Below are 15,579 nucleotides of genomic sequence, written 5' to 3'. Positions count from 1 at the left end.
AATTACGAGACCATGTGCAACAAATTTCACTCTCACAAGAGGTAACCGAAGCTAAGATCAATGGTTTAAAGAAAGGTGTGGAAGCTAAGATGAATGACGTGGAAGCTAATATATATGGCTTGCAAGCTAAGATGGATGGCATGCAAGCTAATATATATGGCATGCAAGCTAAGATGGATGGCATGGACGCTAAGATGAAAGATTTGAAGATAGATTTGACTAAATTGCTACAAAAAACGCTTACTGATGATGAAAGGGTAGTAAATGAAACTCATGATGAGAAAAAAAGAAATGTTAATCATGATTTCATAGACTCTAATGTTGGATTGAAGACCCACCATGTTCCAAAGATAGATATGCGGAAGTTTGATAGCAAGGATCCCGTAACATGGATACTACAGATGGAGCAATATTTCGATCTCCATAATGTGAAAAACACAGAAAAGGTACACATTGCAGCTTTATATTTGGAACCAAATCAGTTTGTATCGTATCGATGGTTTTGCTCTCATAAACAAATTGTCACTTGGGCAATTTTTACAGAAGAAATGATAGCACATTATGAGGATACATAAAGCAACACTTTTTTTAGCCAATTGACAAACTTCAAACAAAAGGGTTCAATGATGGAGCACATTGAGGACTTCCAAAAATTGAATATAAAGGTAAAATATATTCTAGAGGAGCATAGGATTGATGTGTTCATAGGAACTTTAAAGAATAACATCCAACATGAGGTTCACCTTTGGGAACTTGACTCATTGGAGAAGGCATTCAGGTTGGCAAGAAAATGGAAAGCAAAATTATGGCAACAAGGAAGCCTACCACTCACAACTATAAGGATGGAAGTGTTGTTTCCCCTAGCCTTCCACAACCTACAAGGTTGACACTCCAACAATTGGAAGAAAAAAGAGCAAAAGGGCTTTGTTACAGTTATGATAGCAAATACACTAAAGGTCATAAGTGTGCTGAGAATAAATTATTTTACATAGATTGTGAAGAGGAGGAAGAAAATGAACAAAAAACGTCAAAAGAAGAGGATATACACCAAGAACAAACCCTAGAGAAAGAATAAATGAATCTAACCATATATTGTAATGCATTGGCCGGAATTACCACTCCTCAAACTATCAAGATAGAAGGACATATCAAGAAGAAAAAGGTAATAGTGTTGATTGATTCGGGCAGTACCCATAATTTTATTCATTATAAGATAACCAAGGAATTGAATTGTTTTCTATATCCAACACCAGAGTGTCAAGTGATGATTGCAGGTGGAGGAACCATAAATTTCTTTGGAAAGTGCCATAATATCAAGCTATCCATGGGATAATATGTATTGAATAGCCCAATGCTTTCCATTCCAATGGGTGGTGCTGATGTTGTACTAGGCGTCCAATGGATACAATCCTTGGGTACAATAGCTTTTAATTTTTAAGAACTTTTCATGATATTTTCTTCGGAATGAAAGGAAGTAGAATTAAGAGGTATCACAGGGAAACCAGGAAAGATAATCATCTCTAATGGAATGACAAAGTTTCTAAAGAAAGAACAATGAGGTGTAATTGCATAATGAAGGAGCTTCGGGAATTGACTTCCAAACATCCCGGTAAGTTTTACTTTTCTAATTTTTTTATTTCTCGTGGAATCCATTTGTAAGTAGTCTCACTTGTGTTTAAATCTCGGGACGCGTCACCTATAAACCCATAGTGTAGGAGGATACAGGCAATATGCCCGTAGTGTAGGAAGATACAAGCAATATGAAAGCAAGTCTTATCACCAACTCCTATCTCTAGAGTTTTGGTGTTTAAAATCGATTGGATAGTAGTCTCACCAGTGTTCTAAATTCCTTAAATCTAGATACAAATGAGTGTTGTGTTTGCAAAACTAGTTTTCATGGTGTGAAGCAACTATGGATTGGCTGGTGTGACAGGTATGGCTTGGCTACTCCTCCAGATGAAGGTCAATTTTTGGGCCTCTCGCTGAAGTTGATGAACGCCAAGAACACCATAGAGATTGGGGTGTACACTGGTCACTCACTTCTCAGCACAACGCTTGCCTTACCCAGTGATGGAAAGGTGCATTTATATTCACATTTATATGACTGTATTAATAGTAGCTTTTCCCAAACAGGGGAATTTAATGTTTGTATGTGGGCCAATTAATTAATGAAGGCTGGCATGGCAGATAATAACGTTGGACATTAACAGAGAGAATTATGATATGGGGTGACCTATCATCGAGAAAGCTGGAGTTGCCCACAAAATTGATTTCAAAGAAGGCCCTGCTCTACCAGTTCTGGATTAAATGCTTAAGAATGTATGTAAAATATACAAGGGAGAATTTAAGGGTTTGGGGATAGCATATTAAGGCTTAATAAATTCATGAAATGGGTATTGTGCAGGAGGAGATGCACAGATCGCTTGATTTCACATTTGTAGATGCTGACAAATGCAACTATCTGAACTACCATATGCTGCTGATAGATCTGGTGAAGGTGGGAGGAGTGATTGCGTATGACAATACTCCGTGGCAAGGATCTGTTGTGCTTACTCTAGAAGTTCCCATGAGCGAACTCATGAGATATGGTAGAGAGCATACATTGGAACTAAACAAGGCCGCCCTTGCCGCAGATCCTCGTATCAATATTGCCCAGATCCCAATTGCCGATGGAGTGACACTGTGCAGGGGCCTTTCCTGAAAATTATGTCAGGGATATCATCTAAAATTAGAGGTCACAATTTCGTTCATAAAATAATAATAATAGGTCACAATTTCGCTCAAAAAATAATGTTAATTATGGTGAGATTTTGACAAAATTTTATTATTTTTTTGATATTTGGATTATATCCATAAATTTTAAGATTTTGGAAACTAGGGGAATTCATTTTTTTCCTAAATTATACCCATAAGTTTTAAGATTTTGTACTCATAAATTTTAAGATTTTGGAAACCAAAAAATTCTAGATTTTTTTTTTAATATCTAAATTATACCCATAAATTTTAAGATTTTGAGGAAGAGGGATTCAAGATTATGGGAGCTTAGGGATTCTTGATTGTGATGGATTCCTTTTCATAATTAAAAAAAACAATTCTAATACTCCAACAATCATATTTTCCAAAAAAATGATCCCTAAATGTTGAAAATGGCAATAAGAAATGCTATAAATAGCATCTCAGGTACCAGTGTTGGATATAGCAACAAGGAATGAAAAAATGGAAATGTTATAAATAACATCGCTATAAATAGTATTTCGAGATAGATTCAAATTTTAGTTAGTCCTTGAACTAAAATTGAGAAGTAAAATTCGAATTTGATCTTAGCAGTTGTTTGTAAAATAATTAATTAATTCATCTTGATTTAATTAGTTGTAGAAAATCAAACATGAAGTCTATGTGAAGACATGCAACAATTTCTCCATTGGTTAAGGAAGTTATCCCTTGATTAAATGAGATCAGGATGAGTTGTACTTTGAGTTGTAATTAGTTAGCTCAGTTAATTGAGTTAAGTCTAGTTAGATTAGTTCCAACAGTTTGTGGAATTGATTGTGAGTTCAGTTAGTTAATGCATGCATGCATGTAACTGCTGCACTTCAGATAACTGAATATTCTTTCATAAATAACTCATGCATGTCAGTTCAGTCAGAGACCCAATTGAGATCAAAGGAAGGGATAATGTACTATCAGTTGGAGGATTTTTCCTATATAGGAAACTCATCCATGCTGAAGTAATTATCTCCTTCAGGACTATGCAGTTACTATTGAGTTTAATGTGTTGTGTGAGAGGTGAATTCACACAGGTGGCAGCATTGGACCCCAGGAGAAACTGCGCAAGGAAATAGGAGGCTTGGAGGGCAAAGGAGAAGGTTTGTGAGAAGCCTTTGACTGTCTATGAGCAACAGAAGGATTGTACTGAGAGCATGATAGCTTTTGAGCTAATGCTTTGTGTAATCCAGACATATTTCCACTTGTCTGATAATACAGACATCAGGGTTTTTCGCTGATGCTTTCCCTAGAGTATTCTTCTGTGTTCATGTGTGATTGCTTTCTCATTCTTAGTTATATGTGTTCTATTTGATCCTTCTCATAATCGATTAAACTTCCGCAAGTTTGTTGTAGAAGTAGATCTTGTATTTTGCTTTAGTATATTGCATAATATGTTGATCTACAACGGTGAAATTTATACATGGTATCGGAGCAAAGGTGATCAAAGCGAAAAACAATATACGACGAAGGGAGAAGTTTCAAGTTTCAAGTTCCTGATCATAGAATTTGAATTCTTATCACATCTCAAATTTCACCAATGGTGTTCAACGGTTTGAGGCTCGAGTATGCTCTTGATGGCAGCTCGAATTATATAGCCTGGAAGGATCGTATGGAAGCAGTATTAGAGGACAACGGTCTAAAGGACTTCATTGATCAAGAAGTCCCCAAGCTAACAACAGCTAATGCTACAGAATTAGCGGAATGAAAGAAATGTGTGGCTAAAGCGAGGAGAATCCTCCTGAAGGGAGTTCGAGACCACATTGTCTCGAACCTCCGTGGGAAGGAGACACCATTTTCAATGTGGAAAACATTGAAAGATCTATATCAGAACAACAACGATCAGAGGAAGCTGGCACTAAAAGACAAGCTTCCGAAAATAAAGTGTGAAAAGGGTGACACGATCTCTACATATCCAAACAAGCTCACAACCTGTAGGGATGAGCTTGGAAGTGTAGGGATCGCGATAGCCGATGATGACATGGTGAGTCTTGCTCTCCTCGGTCTTCCTAAGAGCTGGCATAGCTACCAAGACTCGGTTAATGGAAGAGAGAAACTGCTAGATTGGGAACAACTTTGGTCGGATCTGATGCAGGTGGAGATAATAAGAAGCACCAGAGATGGTTCTTCATCCAAGGAGAATGAAGAAAACTGTGCCTTAGCGAGTAAGGAAAAGAAAGGGAAGGATAAGGATTCTCATCCCAAATCGAGTTCTTCCTATGGTGGGAAGAAGTTTGACAAATCGAAAGTGCGATGCTTTCATTGTCATAAGGTGGGCCATTTTGCTACAAATTGTCCACTAAAGAAATCCAAGATGGGATCCAAGGAAGGATTTGAAGGTGAGGCATTGGCCTCACAGTTCGAGTTGCATTTCACCCTCTTCGCATGCATGGTTTCATCCATGGTGGGATGTGGTTGGTTTCTTGACAATGGAGCTTCATTCCACATGTCTGGCGATAAGAATTTGTTCAGTACCTTGGAGCAGAAAGATCTCCAGATACTCATATCGATGGGTAATGATGAAAAGTATAGTGTCTCAGGAGTAGGCACAATTGTTTTTCAAAGGGAGCGTGGAGCTCGCATTACCTTGACAGATGTGAAGTATGTACCAGGACTGAGGAAAAACTTGGTATTCATTGCAATGCTGGAAGACAAAGGCTATGATGTAGTCTTCAGTAAAGGAAAGGTTTTCCTTAGACACATCACCACGAGACAGGTGAAGCAGATCAGTTCACGAGTCAAGAACCTGTATGCTCTTGAGGTTCAAGATGCATGCAAAGCTTTGAGGAGCAAGGGAACTGATGGAGACTTGGTGGTTGAGAGGGAGAGTACATTACCTCTCATAATGCAACACCAGAAGAAGTCTCAGACAATTGTGGAGGAGCCATAATTGGTGAAGCAGCTTCAGGAAGTTGTGGAGCAACCACAACTGGAGAAGCGGAGAGGAGATCAAGTGGAGGCATCCACTCATGCAGAGACATCTAGTAGGGGGGAATTTCGAGCCAAGTGGGCAGAGGGATCACATGCATCCATACCTCCAGGTCGAAGGTGGGGCGATGTGGAGTGACAGTCCCAAGAAAGTTGGAATAAGGGTAGGATCATTGAGGTACCCAACCTGTTTGATTGGACCTTGCTACGAGAGCCCTGACGAGGAGTAACAGGATTGTCTGAGTGGGTAGAGGCAGATGTGGATGGAGCGACAGAGAGAGCTACAGTGCAGGAATCTCAGGACAGCGCAGAGCTAGCAGGCTGCAACAATGCGAGAGGCATAGGAGTGTTGCACCAATGCAGGATGGCACAGAGAGGTGTGCAACGGTGCGAGATGCATGGAGTGTTGCAGCAGCTCAGAGGTCACAGAGGGAGCACTTGTCAGTGGCAGAGGGAGCTTCAGCATCAGAGGGTGTTTCTAGCCCAACAGGGAGGTCAGTTGGGAGATTATTTTTGTTTCTAGAGTTGCTGGAGCAACAACACTAGGGAGAAGTGTTGCATGCAGAACATTCCAAAGGTTCAGGATCGAGTTCGAGTTGAATGCTTTTCTTGTTGAGAGGGAGTGTTGAAAATGGCAACAAGAAATGCTAAAAATAGAAATGCTATAAATAGCATCTCAGGTACCAGTGTTGAATATAGCAACAAGGAATGAAAAATTGGAAGCGCTAAAAATAACATTGCTATAAATATTATTTCGGGATTGATTCCAATTTTAGTTAGTCCCTGAACTAAATTGAAAAGTAAAATTTGAATTTGATCTTAGCAATTGTTTGTAAAATAATTAATTAATTAGTTATCCCTTGATTAAAGGAGATCAAGATGATTTGTACTTTGAGTTGTAATTAGTTAGCTCAGTTAACTGAGTTAAGTCCAGTTAGATTAGTTCCAACAGTTTGTGGAACTGATTGTGAGTTCAGTTAGTTAATGCATGCATGCATGTAACTGCTGCACTTCAGATAACTGAATATTCTCTCATAAATAACTCATGCATGTCAGTTCAGTCAAAGACCTAGTTGAGATCAGAGGAAGGGATATTGTACTATCAATTGGAGGATTTTTCCTCTATAGGAAACTCATCCATGCAGAAGTAATTATCTCCTTCAGGATTGCGCAGTTACTATTAAGTTTAATGTGTTGTCGGAGAGGTGAATTCACACAGGTGGCAACATTGGACCCCAGGAGAAACTGCGCAAGGAAATAGGAGACTTAGAGGGCAGAGGAGAAGGTTTGTGAGAAGCCTTTGACTGTCTATGAGCAACAGAGGGACTGTACTGAGAGTAGGATAGCTTGTGAGCTAATGCTTTATGTAATCCAGACATATTTCCACTTGTATGATAATATAAAGATCGGGGTTTTCAGCTGAGGCTTTTCCCAGAGTATTATTCTGTGTTCATGTGTGATTGCTTTCTCATTCTCAGTTATATGTGTTCTATTTGATCCTACTCATAATTGATTAAGCTTCTGCAAGTTTTTTGTAGAAGTAGATCATGTATTTTGCTTTAGTATATTGCATCATCTGTTGATCTACAGCGGTGAAATTTCTACACTAAATTCCTTAAATTTTTTTAGGATCAATGTGAAATTGTAGCCTCTCTATGCCTCTAAAATTGAGTGCATATTAGACTTTTGATACAATATGTTTCCATTTGTTAATGATTTGGATTTACATTAATGTTTTTTCTTACTTGGTTTCCCTTCATGTGATCTAATTCATGTTTACTCTCTGATATCAAAATTATATGAATTTGAATGTTAGTTAAAATTTATTTACAGTTGGTATAGGTTTAGTCGTTATCAAGTTTTAGGTTTAAATTTTACAGGGTAGATTGAACTTTACAGGAGCCATTGAATACGGAAACCATTTTTATAAAACATAAATTATTTCAAAAAACAAGTATTCTATAATTATTATTTATTTAATTAATAAATAACTAAAATAAATAAATATGGGAGAGGATTTCTATAGTTATTTATCACGTTAAATAGATTCGGGGAATAAAAAGATTTTGTAAGTTATCTGAAGGTATGAGTGGAGACTTTACCTATTATAGAAAACTAGAAAGCAAAGTAATATCGACTAAATGTTAAATAACCTTAAATAGAAAATGCATTACCTAAGTTATTTTAAAAAAATATATTTAACATAATTTTTTTTCCAAAGAAATTTAACATAATAAATAAAAAATAAGTTCTTTGATGGAGTGGTGGATATTTGGAATTCACCGATGTGCGAAGTATGATATCCGATATTTCGCATAGGTGGAGGAGGGTAGGCAATTTGCCTTCCCATTATGCTACGGTTAATGACTTTGCCTCAAAACATGTGAAACATCAGCACTCACTTGCGCGAGAGGGAGTAGGATGACCTCACGTATTCATGGTAACCATGATAAGGTGGTTAAGTAGCATCGAACATGTAGCATTCCAAATGGTAGTAGGCTCTCTGTAGGATGCAAATTTGTTCGTGTTTCCCTTTCTTCGGGTCGTGTGAGTATGGTGGAGGACCTCCAACCATCACTCCTCCTGTGGGATTATTATGTTAACAAATCTCTCCTTGCCATTCTGGGTGAAACTCTCTTTTTCATTCTTTACCTGGAGGGTCTACTGGTTGGAGAACTCGCTAGTATTGGGTGTAGGTGTCTCAAGCCTGGGTAGATTCTAACGTTGGTATTTCAGGCGGTGGTGCTTTGGTTCCCTATGTAAGGTGGTTGGTGCTTTTGTTGGTGGTGTCAGGGTTTTTGGTGGCAGTTATTTTGCTCGAGCTGAGGCTCTGGAGCAGGCTATATATTGGTTCTTTGTGATTGGCATTGTCTGGTTTTTCTTTCTTGGTGCTGCTGGACGAAGAATTCCTTTGGGGAAGCCCAATGGCTCTGGAGTCAGTCAGGTTTCTCAGAGTCTAGGTGTTTTGTACGCTTTAGGTTCGGCAATAATAATATCTCCCAACATGCCAAAACTAGCAGTCACTCCACCAGTTGTCGGTGACGTCGTTTGGCAGTGTTAGTATGGGTCGTTGATAGATTTGTGGAGAATTCAAATAGTGGAGACTAGTGGGGCTAGGACATTTCACATATTCTCGCTGTGGTGTGGAGTTGAAGGGTCTCAAGTGACGGTCGATTGGCTGGTAGGGTGTGTAGCTACTGATGGCGTGGTTCAGGGGTGGACGCTAGCATCGATTTGGGTTCGTTACGGGACTTTGGGTTTTGGCAGGGATACCAAGATGAAGCCGATTCCACGTTCCTCATGCGCTCCTGTGCTGGATAAGTCAGAATTGTTCTAACTGGGAGAGGGTACAATTGAGCTTGTTGGTGCTCGGGGTGATGGTGTGGAAGTCGATGCTGATAAGAGTAGTCATGATGCGGGAATAATGCGAGGCAAAGCTCGTGGGGGTCGTGGAGTTTGCAGTGGGAGAATATGATTGCCCATTCTTGTGGCCGACAAGGGTTGCAGGATCCTGGCACAGGGCGGTAGTGGAGTAGGTAGTAGGAGTAGGGGCATAGACCATGGACGAGGTCCGAGCTCACGGGGGCGGAGTGGCAGGACAAGAAACGTGGGGTTAGTTGGACGCGTTGTTGCTGGTCGCAACAGGGGAACTTCGGCGCAACATGAGATGTTCCAATCCATCATGGACACGTCGAAATCTCATGACAGGGTTTGGAAGGAAGAGCACGAGTCAGTTATGGCTAAGTTGGAGAAAATCCACTACTTTCAATGCCACGTTCGTGAATGAATTGTGGTTGTTTGGCGTGGCCAAAATATGTTAACGGAGAAGCTCAAGAAGCTGTAAACTTGGCTTGTTCACTTTGAGCAACATGTCCATTGTCTATACCCCCTCCCCCCTCCTCCTCCAGGAACGAGGCTAGACAATTCTGCTTCTATTACTTCTGATGACTGATTATGGTCGCTAGTGTCTTGTTAGTTATTTGTGTTTTTTGGTGTGTAAGGCGTATAAGGCTGTGAACCTCTCAATTGGGTATTTTGCTTTTTGTATGTAGTATGGTAATAACATTGGTCAACAAACTCAATCGGGGTGAGGCCACATGCATTTTGACATCTCTGTACATACCTTTTGAGTAATGAAGAAACTTCGACTTACAAAAAAAAATTAAACTTGTTAATTTTTAAAAACTATATACCTTTACCGAACAAATTGGATGAGATTCATTCATTACAAAAATGAATTTGATGATGGGAAAAAGCTATGAAGCTTTGTATCACATCTTCCCTTAGATGGACTTGAGTATGTTAGTTAAATATGTTTTTGTCTCTCAAAGTATGTGAGAATTTGCCAATATAATCAAGATTCATAATTTACCAAATTTGCCAATATAATCAAGATTCATAATTTACCAACATAATTAAATTCCATATTAAATATTATAAATGAAAGAGAAAAATGATTTATATGGAAAATATGTTAATTAAAAAAAAGAGGAATGAGCCTCGATATAAGTTATTGTGCGGTTCTTTTCCCAAGCACGATATAAGTGTGTCACAACAATGAAAGTAGTAAACTTAAATGATGCTCGATTAAGATGGTTATATGTAATTCATGTGAAGTATTTAAGTATTATTATATTTGTTGCAGGTATTGTATGTTTTACTTTGAGTGTGTGGTTATATGTAATTCATGTGAAGTATTTAAGTATTATTATACGTGCAACAGATATTGTATGTTTTACTTTTAGTGTGTATTTGTTTACTTTTGACCAAAAAGTTCGGTAAGTTATCCATAATCTATAATTTAATTTTGGAATTCAATTTTTGTTATTTTTATTATTATTATTTAAATTTATTTATTTGTAAGTTGATTGGTTAAAGTCTTATTATGGGTTGTTTAGTAACTTTCATTTCTATTAGTTATTATTGTTTTGTTTTTAAGTTTATTTCCTTTTTATTTAACTTTTTTAGTTTGATTTTTTTTTCCCTTTTTTTCTAGTATTTTCATTTTCATGAATTATAGTTTTTTCTCCATAATTTCAATTTAAGATACTTATTATTATATTAAAAATATTTTAATAAATTTAATTATATATATATATATATATATATATATATATATATATATATATATATATATTAAAGTGTATATATGTTAATATAAACAATATTAGTTAATCTTATTTCTTAGTTTTCGGTGATGGCATTCAATAGTGCAATATTTTATTAGTTGCTTTATTTTTTTGTTGAAATCTTTTTATTTTTATTTTTTAGTTTAATTAAGCTATATATAAGTTAAGTGGCGAGTACTAGTTACTATGTAGCCATTGTTATTAAGGGAGCTCTCATGTTGAATTTATTATAATTTAAAGGATAAATTTTTTTAAGTTTATTTATTTTTTTAAATATTTTTATTTGGAAATATTTGATTCTTTTAGTGATTAAAGGATTCAAATTTTTAAGATGCAATAATTCTCTCAAGTCTTTTTAATTAAATAAATTTTTCATATTAAGTGTTTTGATTCTATTTTAAGGTTTTCTATGTATATAAATCCATGTTGAGTACAAAATAAATTATGTATCTTTATCATATGGATTACACACCATTGAAATGTTTTAATAAAGATCCATGTTACCTTGAATCTATCATGTTCTTTACAAGTTTCCATTATATTGAGTAACACATTATTAAAATGTTTTAACAAAAAAATATGTTAATTTTTTATTTATCAGGTGTTCGGAGGGATCAAAGCTGGGATCAAAGCTCTCTAGGTGCAAACCGTTCTTCAAAATTTTTAATCTAAAAGAAAATTCTACCTCCATTGACTTGATCTCTCTCAATGCATGAAATTAAGAAGGAATTACACAACTCCGTGTTAAGCAATAAATACACATCTCCCTAATCCTAAACAACACACTATTGATATTTTTTAACCATAATTTTTTCTTAACTTTCACTTTATGGATACATATAAAATTGATATTAAAATATTTTATATGGTCCATGCTAAAAAAATTTGTTATCAACATTTTTTTAAATGCCATGTGTCAACTTCATATCAGATGTTAAAGGAATTACACATCTCACTCATTATGGAAAGGTGAAAGTAACAATTGGCTTCATTATAATTTTTTTACATTGAAATACCTTATCTCTCTCTATAAAGTTGATATGAAATACTATGGTGGAGATTGAAATATTCTATTTATGGTCCACATTGAAATATATGGTAAATTTTGTATTACCTTCTAAATAGGAGTATACATAGAAATGCTAGATGGTTTAGGCTAGTCACTCACAAGGAAGACCAAACCATAACCATAGGTTCACTCTCTGTAGAGAGGCATACATATGATAACATAGTATTCAAAAAGACCAAATATGACCATACATACACTAAAAAGCAGGCCATATTGGGCATGAAAAGATAGTAATACCAAAAAGCAATAAAAGTTTGAGCATATCAGAAGAGTAAGTAGCGGGATCAAAATATGTAGCTGCGATCTGGATGGGGTACTAGTTGTTGTTGGGATTGCCACCAACTAGGGGTGGAATGTTGAGGTGCTACTCTATACTGTGACGACCCCAACTCAGGTTTCCCTCATGCAAATACAATGTAAATATTTATACAAAATATCTTAGAAATGGGCTGAGTCAAAGGGACACAGATTCCAGAGCTGAGGAGGTTGCTTGCTTGGGATATATGAGGTTTCTTTGCTGCTAGAAATTTGAACTATTTTGGTAGCCATTAAAGGCTAGTTAGTGTGTGTGTGTGTTTAGTGGACTGGTTTTTTTAAATTAATGGCACTGAAAGAGAAGGACGAGGACCATATTGCCTTGGAAAGAAATTGCAAGGCAAGAAGGACAAGACATTTATGATGATGGTGTTGGCATTATGATACATGTGTTGTCCTTGATGGAAACTCACTTATAACATAATTCATAGGTCAGTTCAGAGGTGACAGAATGAATACAACAGAATACCAGAATGAATAAAAATGTGACAGAATGCATGACATTTCAGAGGAATCAGTTCGGAAGAATGATAAAGTTGGAAGTTCAAGAACTATACATGGGTTATATTAAGCCAAGTCATGTATGCACACGAGTTCAGTGAAGAAAAGTAGCGTATGGTTTTTGTACCATGGTATTGGCCTAGAGTAATGAGCGCGACAACGAATATTGATCCTATCAAATATTACCACCGGCACTAATATTGTTTTGACCCGTGGCATTGGATGAGAGCTAAACTATATAAAGAAGTGAAGATCAAAGGGCTAAGTGTGCAAAAGAAAGAGTTTTTGATGAATACTTCAATCTGAAGTATATTTGCATTGTAAGGGCCATAATTATCACGTTGATCTAAAATAATTATGCACCGATGAATACAATGATGGATCAAGATCATGAGACCTAAAATGACTGTTCATTGTATGATCTGTTCAAGGATTGACTGGATTTAAGTACTGACGCATGTTTTTATCTTTGATTATTATGATCTGAGTCTTTCTGAAGTTCTGAAGAGTTACGCAATTTTAGGTCAAAAATTTGCATATCTATATGTTGGTTGGTCTAGGGAAAAGCGTGTATACACACAGGTTCACTTCTACAAAGTCGCGTATATAAACTAAGGGGTTTTTGTTCATAAATGACTGATCAACTTGATCAGTGCTTCTATTTCTCTCATGCATGTCAATGATGTCCTCATGTTGATCTGGGTTGAGTGATAATGTCTGAAGTAGATCTAATTGAATGATGAAGTTGAATTTGGGTATTAATTGATTGATGAATGTTAAGATTACTTGCTGATTGTGATTGAAGATTAGAGACAGTTCTGTGATTGGTTTAGAGTGTTGTAGTAGATCTGAGTGTGATTTAGTGTTCTTTTCAGAAATTGCAGTGGTCAAATTTTCAGTTTTCAATATATTAAGATCTATACGCGGGTTTCTCTCCAGAAAAGTGTGTATGCACATGGGTTGCCTTAAGTGAAGTAGCGTATACATTTTGGCAAATGAATGATCAGGGTTGCAGTTGATTTTGTGTGTTGATGCAACATTCTGAGTTCAGTTCTGTGTATTGGTTATAGTGATCTGACTATTCCAGTTGATTGGTTAAGTTTTGATTATGTATCAGTTGTTTGGGTTTCAGTGATTGGTTGATTATGTGTCAGAGATTGATGATTGTTTTACAGTGATGATTGAGCATAAGTATTGATATTAGAAGTAGTCTGAAAATTTGATGAAACGTGGTCCATGGATGTTGCTGAGGGTTGGAGCCTTCAGTGAGGAAGTCAGAGCTTCCTACGAGTAGTAGTTGGTGGTCAAATCAGGGGGTTGGAGCTCCCTTCCAGTAGGAGTTGGAGAACGAGTGAAGTTTGTAGCCTTTAGCAAGTGGGTGTTTGTGTACAGTATGAGTTTGCAGCAGTACAAGAATGTAAGCAGTTTTTGATACTAATAAGTTTTGAAGACTGAAACGACAACAATGGTGGTTTTCTCCCACATTGGGTTTCCACCTTAAATCCTGGTGTTCATGTGTGTTTAATTATGTGTGATACTTTATTCTGTTCTTACTGCACCTGTTTACTGCTTATCAAATGCTTGATAAATCTCTTACATTCTGGTTCAAAGTTTAACAGATAAAGAATTAGCTATTTTACAAAGTTTACTGAGAATACGCTAGTTTCTTTTACAATAGTTGTGTATATACACTAGTTGGGTTCAATTAAGTCGTGTATACATTTAAGAAAAGAAAATTTATTATTGTGAGTTTTAAAATATTGATTCACCCCCCCTCTCAGTATTTTTCCTAACAATTGGTATCATAGCAGGTCCTTCAAAAGAAGCTTGATTGCTTGAAGGAAGATCCCGCAAGATGAGCAATCAAGACGAATCGACATCTATCAGACCACCACTTTTCAACGGAAATAATTTTATATATTGGAAGAAAAGAACTAGATCCTATCTTCAATCTCTTAGAGCAGATGTTTGGGCAATTGTGGAAGGAGGTTACCAATATCCAGCTGTAGTTCCCACAGATGCAGTATAAAAGAAGATGTATGAAACCAATGCCAAAGCTATCAATTCTTTATTGGGAAGTTTGACAGAATAAAAAATTGTCAAAGTTATGCAGCTAAACACAACGAAAGAAATATGGGACATAATCATTCAAAGTTATGAAGGCGATACCAATGTAAAAAGTGATAAACTCCAAACTCTCAGAATTCAATATGAAACTCTCAAAATGCAAACAATGAAAGTATTGCCAATTTATTTCTTCGTATAGATGAGATTGTAAATCATGTGAAAAATATGGGTGAAGAAATAAAGGACACTACTTTAGTAGAGAAAATCTTAATATCTCTAACTCCTAAATTCGAGCCAAAAGTGCCTGCCATTGAAGAGAAGCAGGATCTGTAGACTCTTACTGTTGTTCAACTTCATGGGATCTTGAATTCTTTTGAAATGAGGAAAGGAGTTCCCTCAGAAGTCAGGGAAGCCGCATGTAGAGCATCTGCAAAAGGAAAATAAAAGGAGGAACACAAGGAATCAGGATACATATTAGAAGACGATGGGTGAACTTTGTAAATAAACTTCAACTGGGCACCAAAGGGTTCAGAGGTAAGCTTCCTTTAAAATGTTTTTCTTATGGTAGAGTTGGTCATTATGATGCTAAATGTCCTCATAAATACAACCATGACAAAGGGAAGGATTCTGAAAAAATTAATAGGAGACGATTTGACAGTAGAAGAAGTTATTATACTCATGAAGATAGTGATGGCTTGTCAAATAGTGAAGAAGGCGAGGATGAACCACATTAGTTGGTTCGAAACGTCGACCAAAATCCTAACAATGTGATTAATCTGAAAGACTTTTTTCTATATTATGGATCAC

At 36.5% G+C, this 15,579-nt stretch overlaps 1 pseudogene; it reads left to right on the top strand.

Annotated features, from left to right (window-relative positions):
* The first annotated feature begins 1,572 nt into the window (after window positions 1–1,572).
* On the top strand, window positions 1,573–2,701 carry LOC149233029 (caffeoyl-CoA O-methyltransferase-like; annotated as a pseudogene).
* Window positions 2,702–15,579: the final 12,878 nt, after the last annotated feature.

This window comes from Pinus tabuliformis, chromosome J (assembly GCF_031772625.1).
Source record: "Pinus tabuliformis cultivar Carrire ecotype Pingquan chromosome J, CPIR1, whole genome shotgun sequence".
NCBI lineage: Eukaryota > Viridiplantae > Streptophyta > Pinopsida > Pinales > Pinaceae > Pinus > Pinus tabuliformis.
Note: the sequence above shows the minus strand (reverse complement) of the source record. Positions and strands in the feature narration are given on the sequence as shown.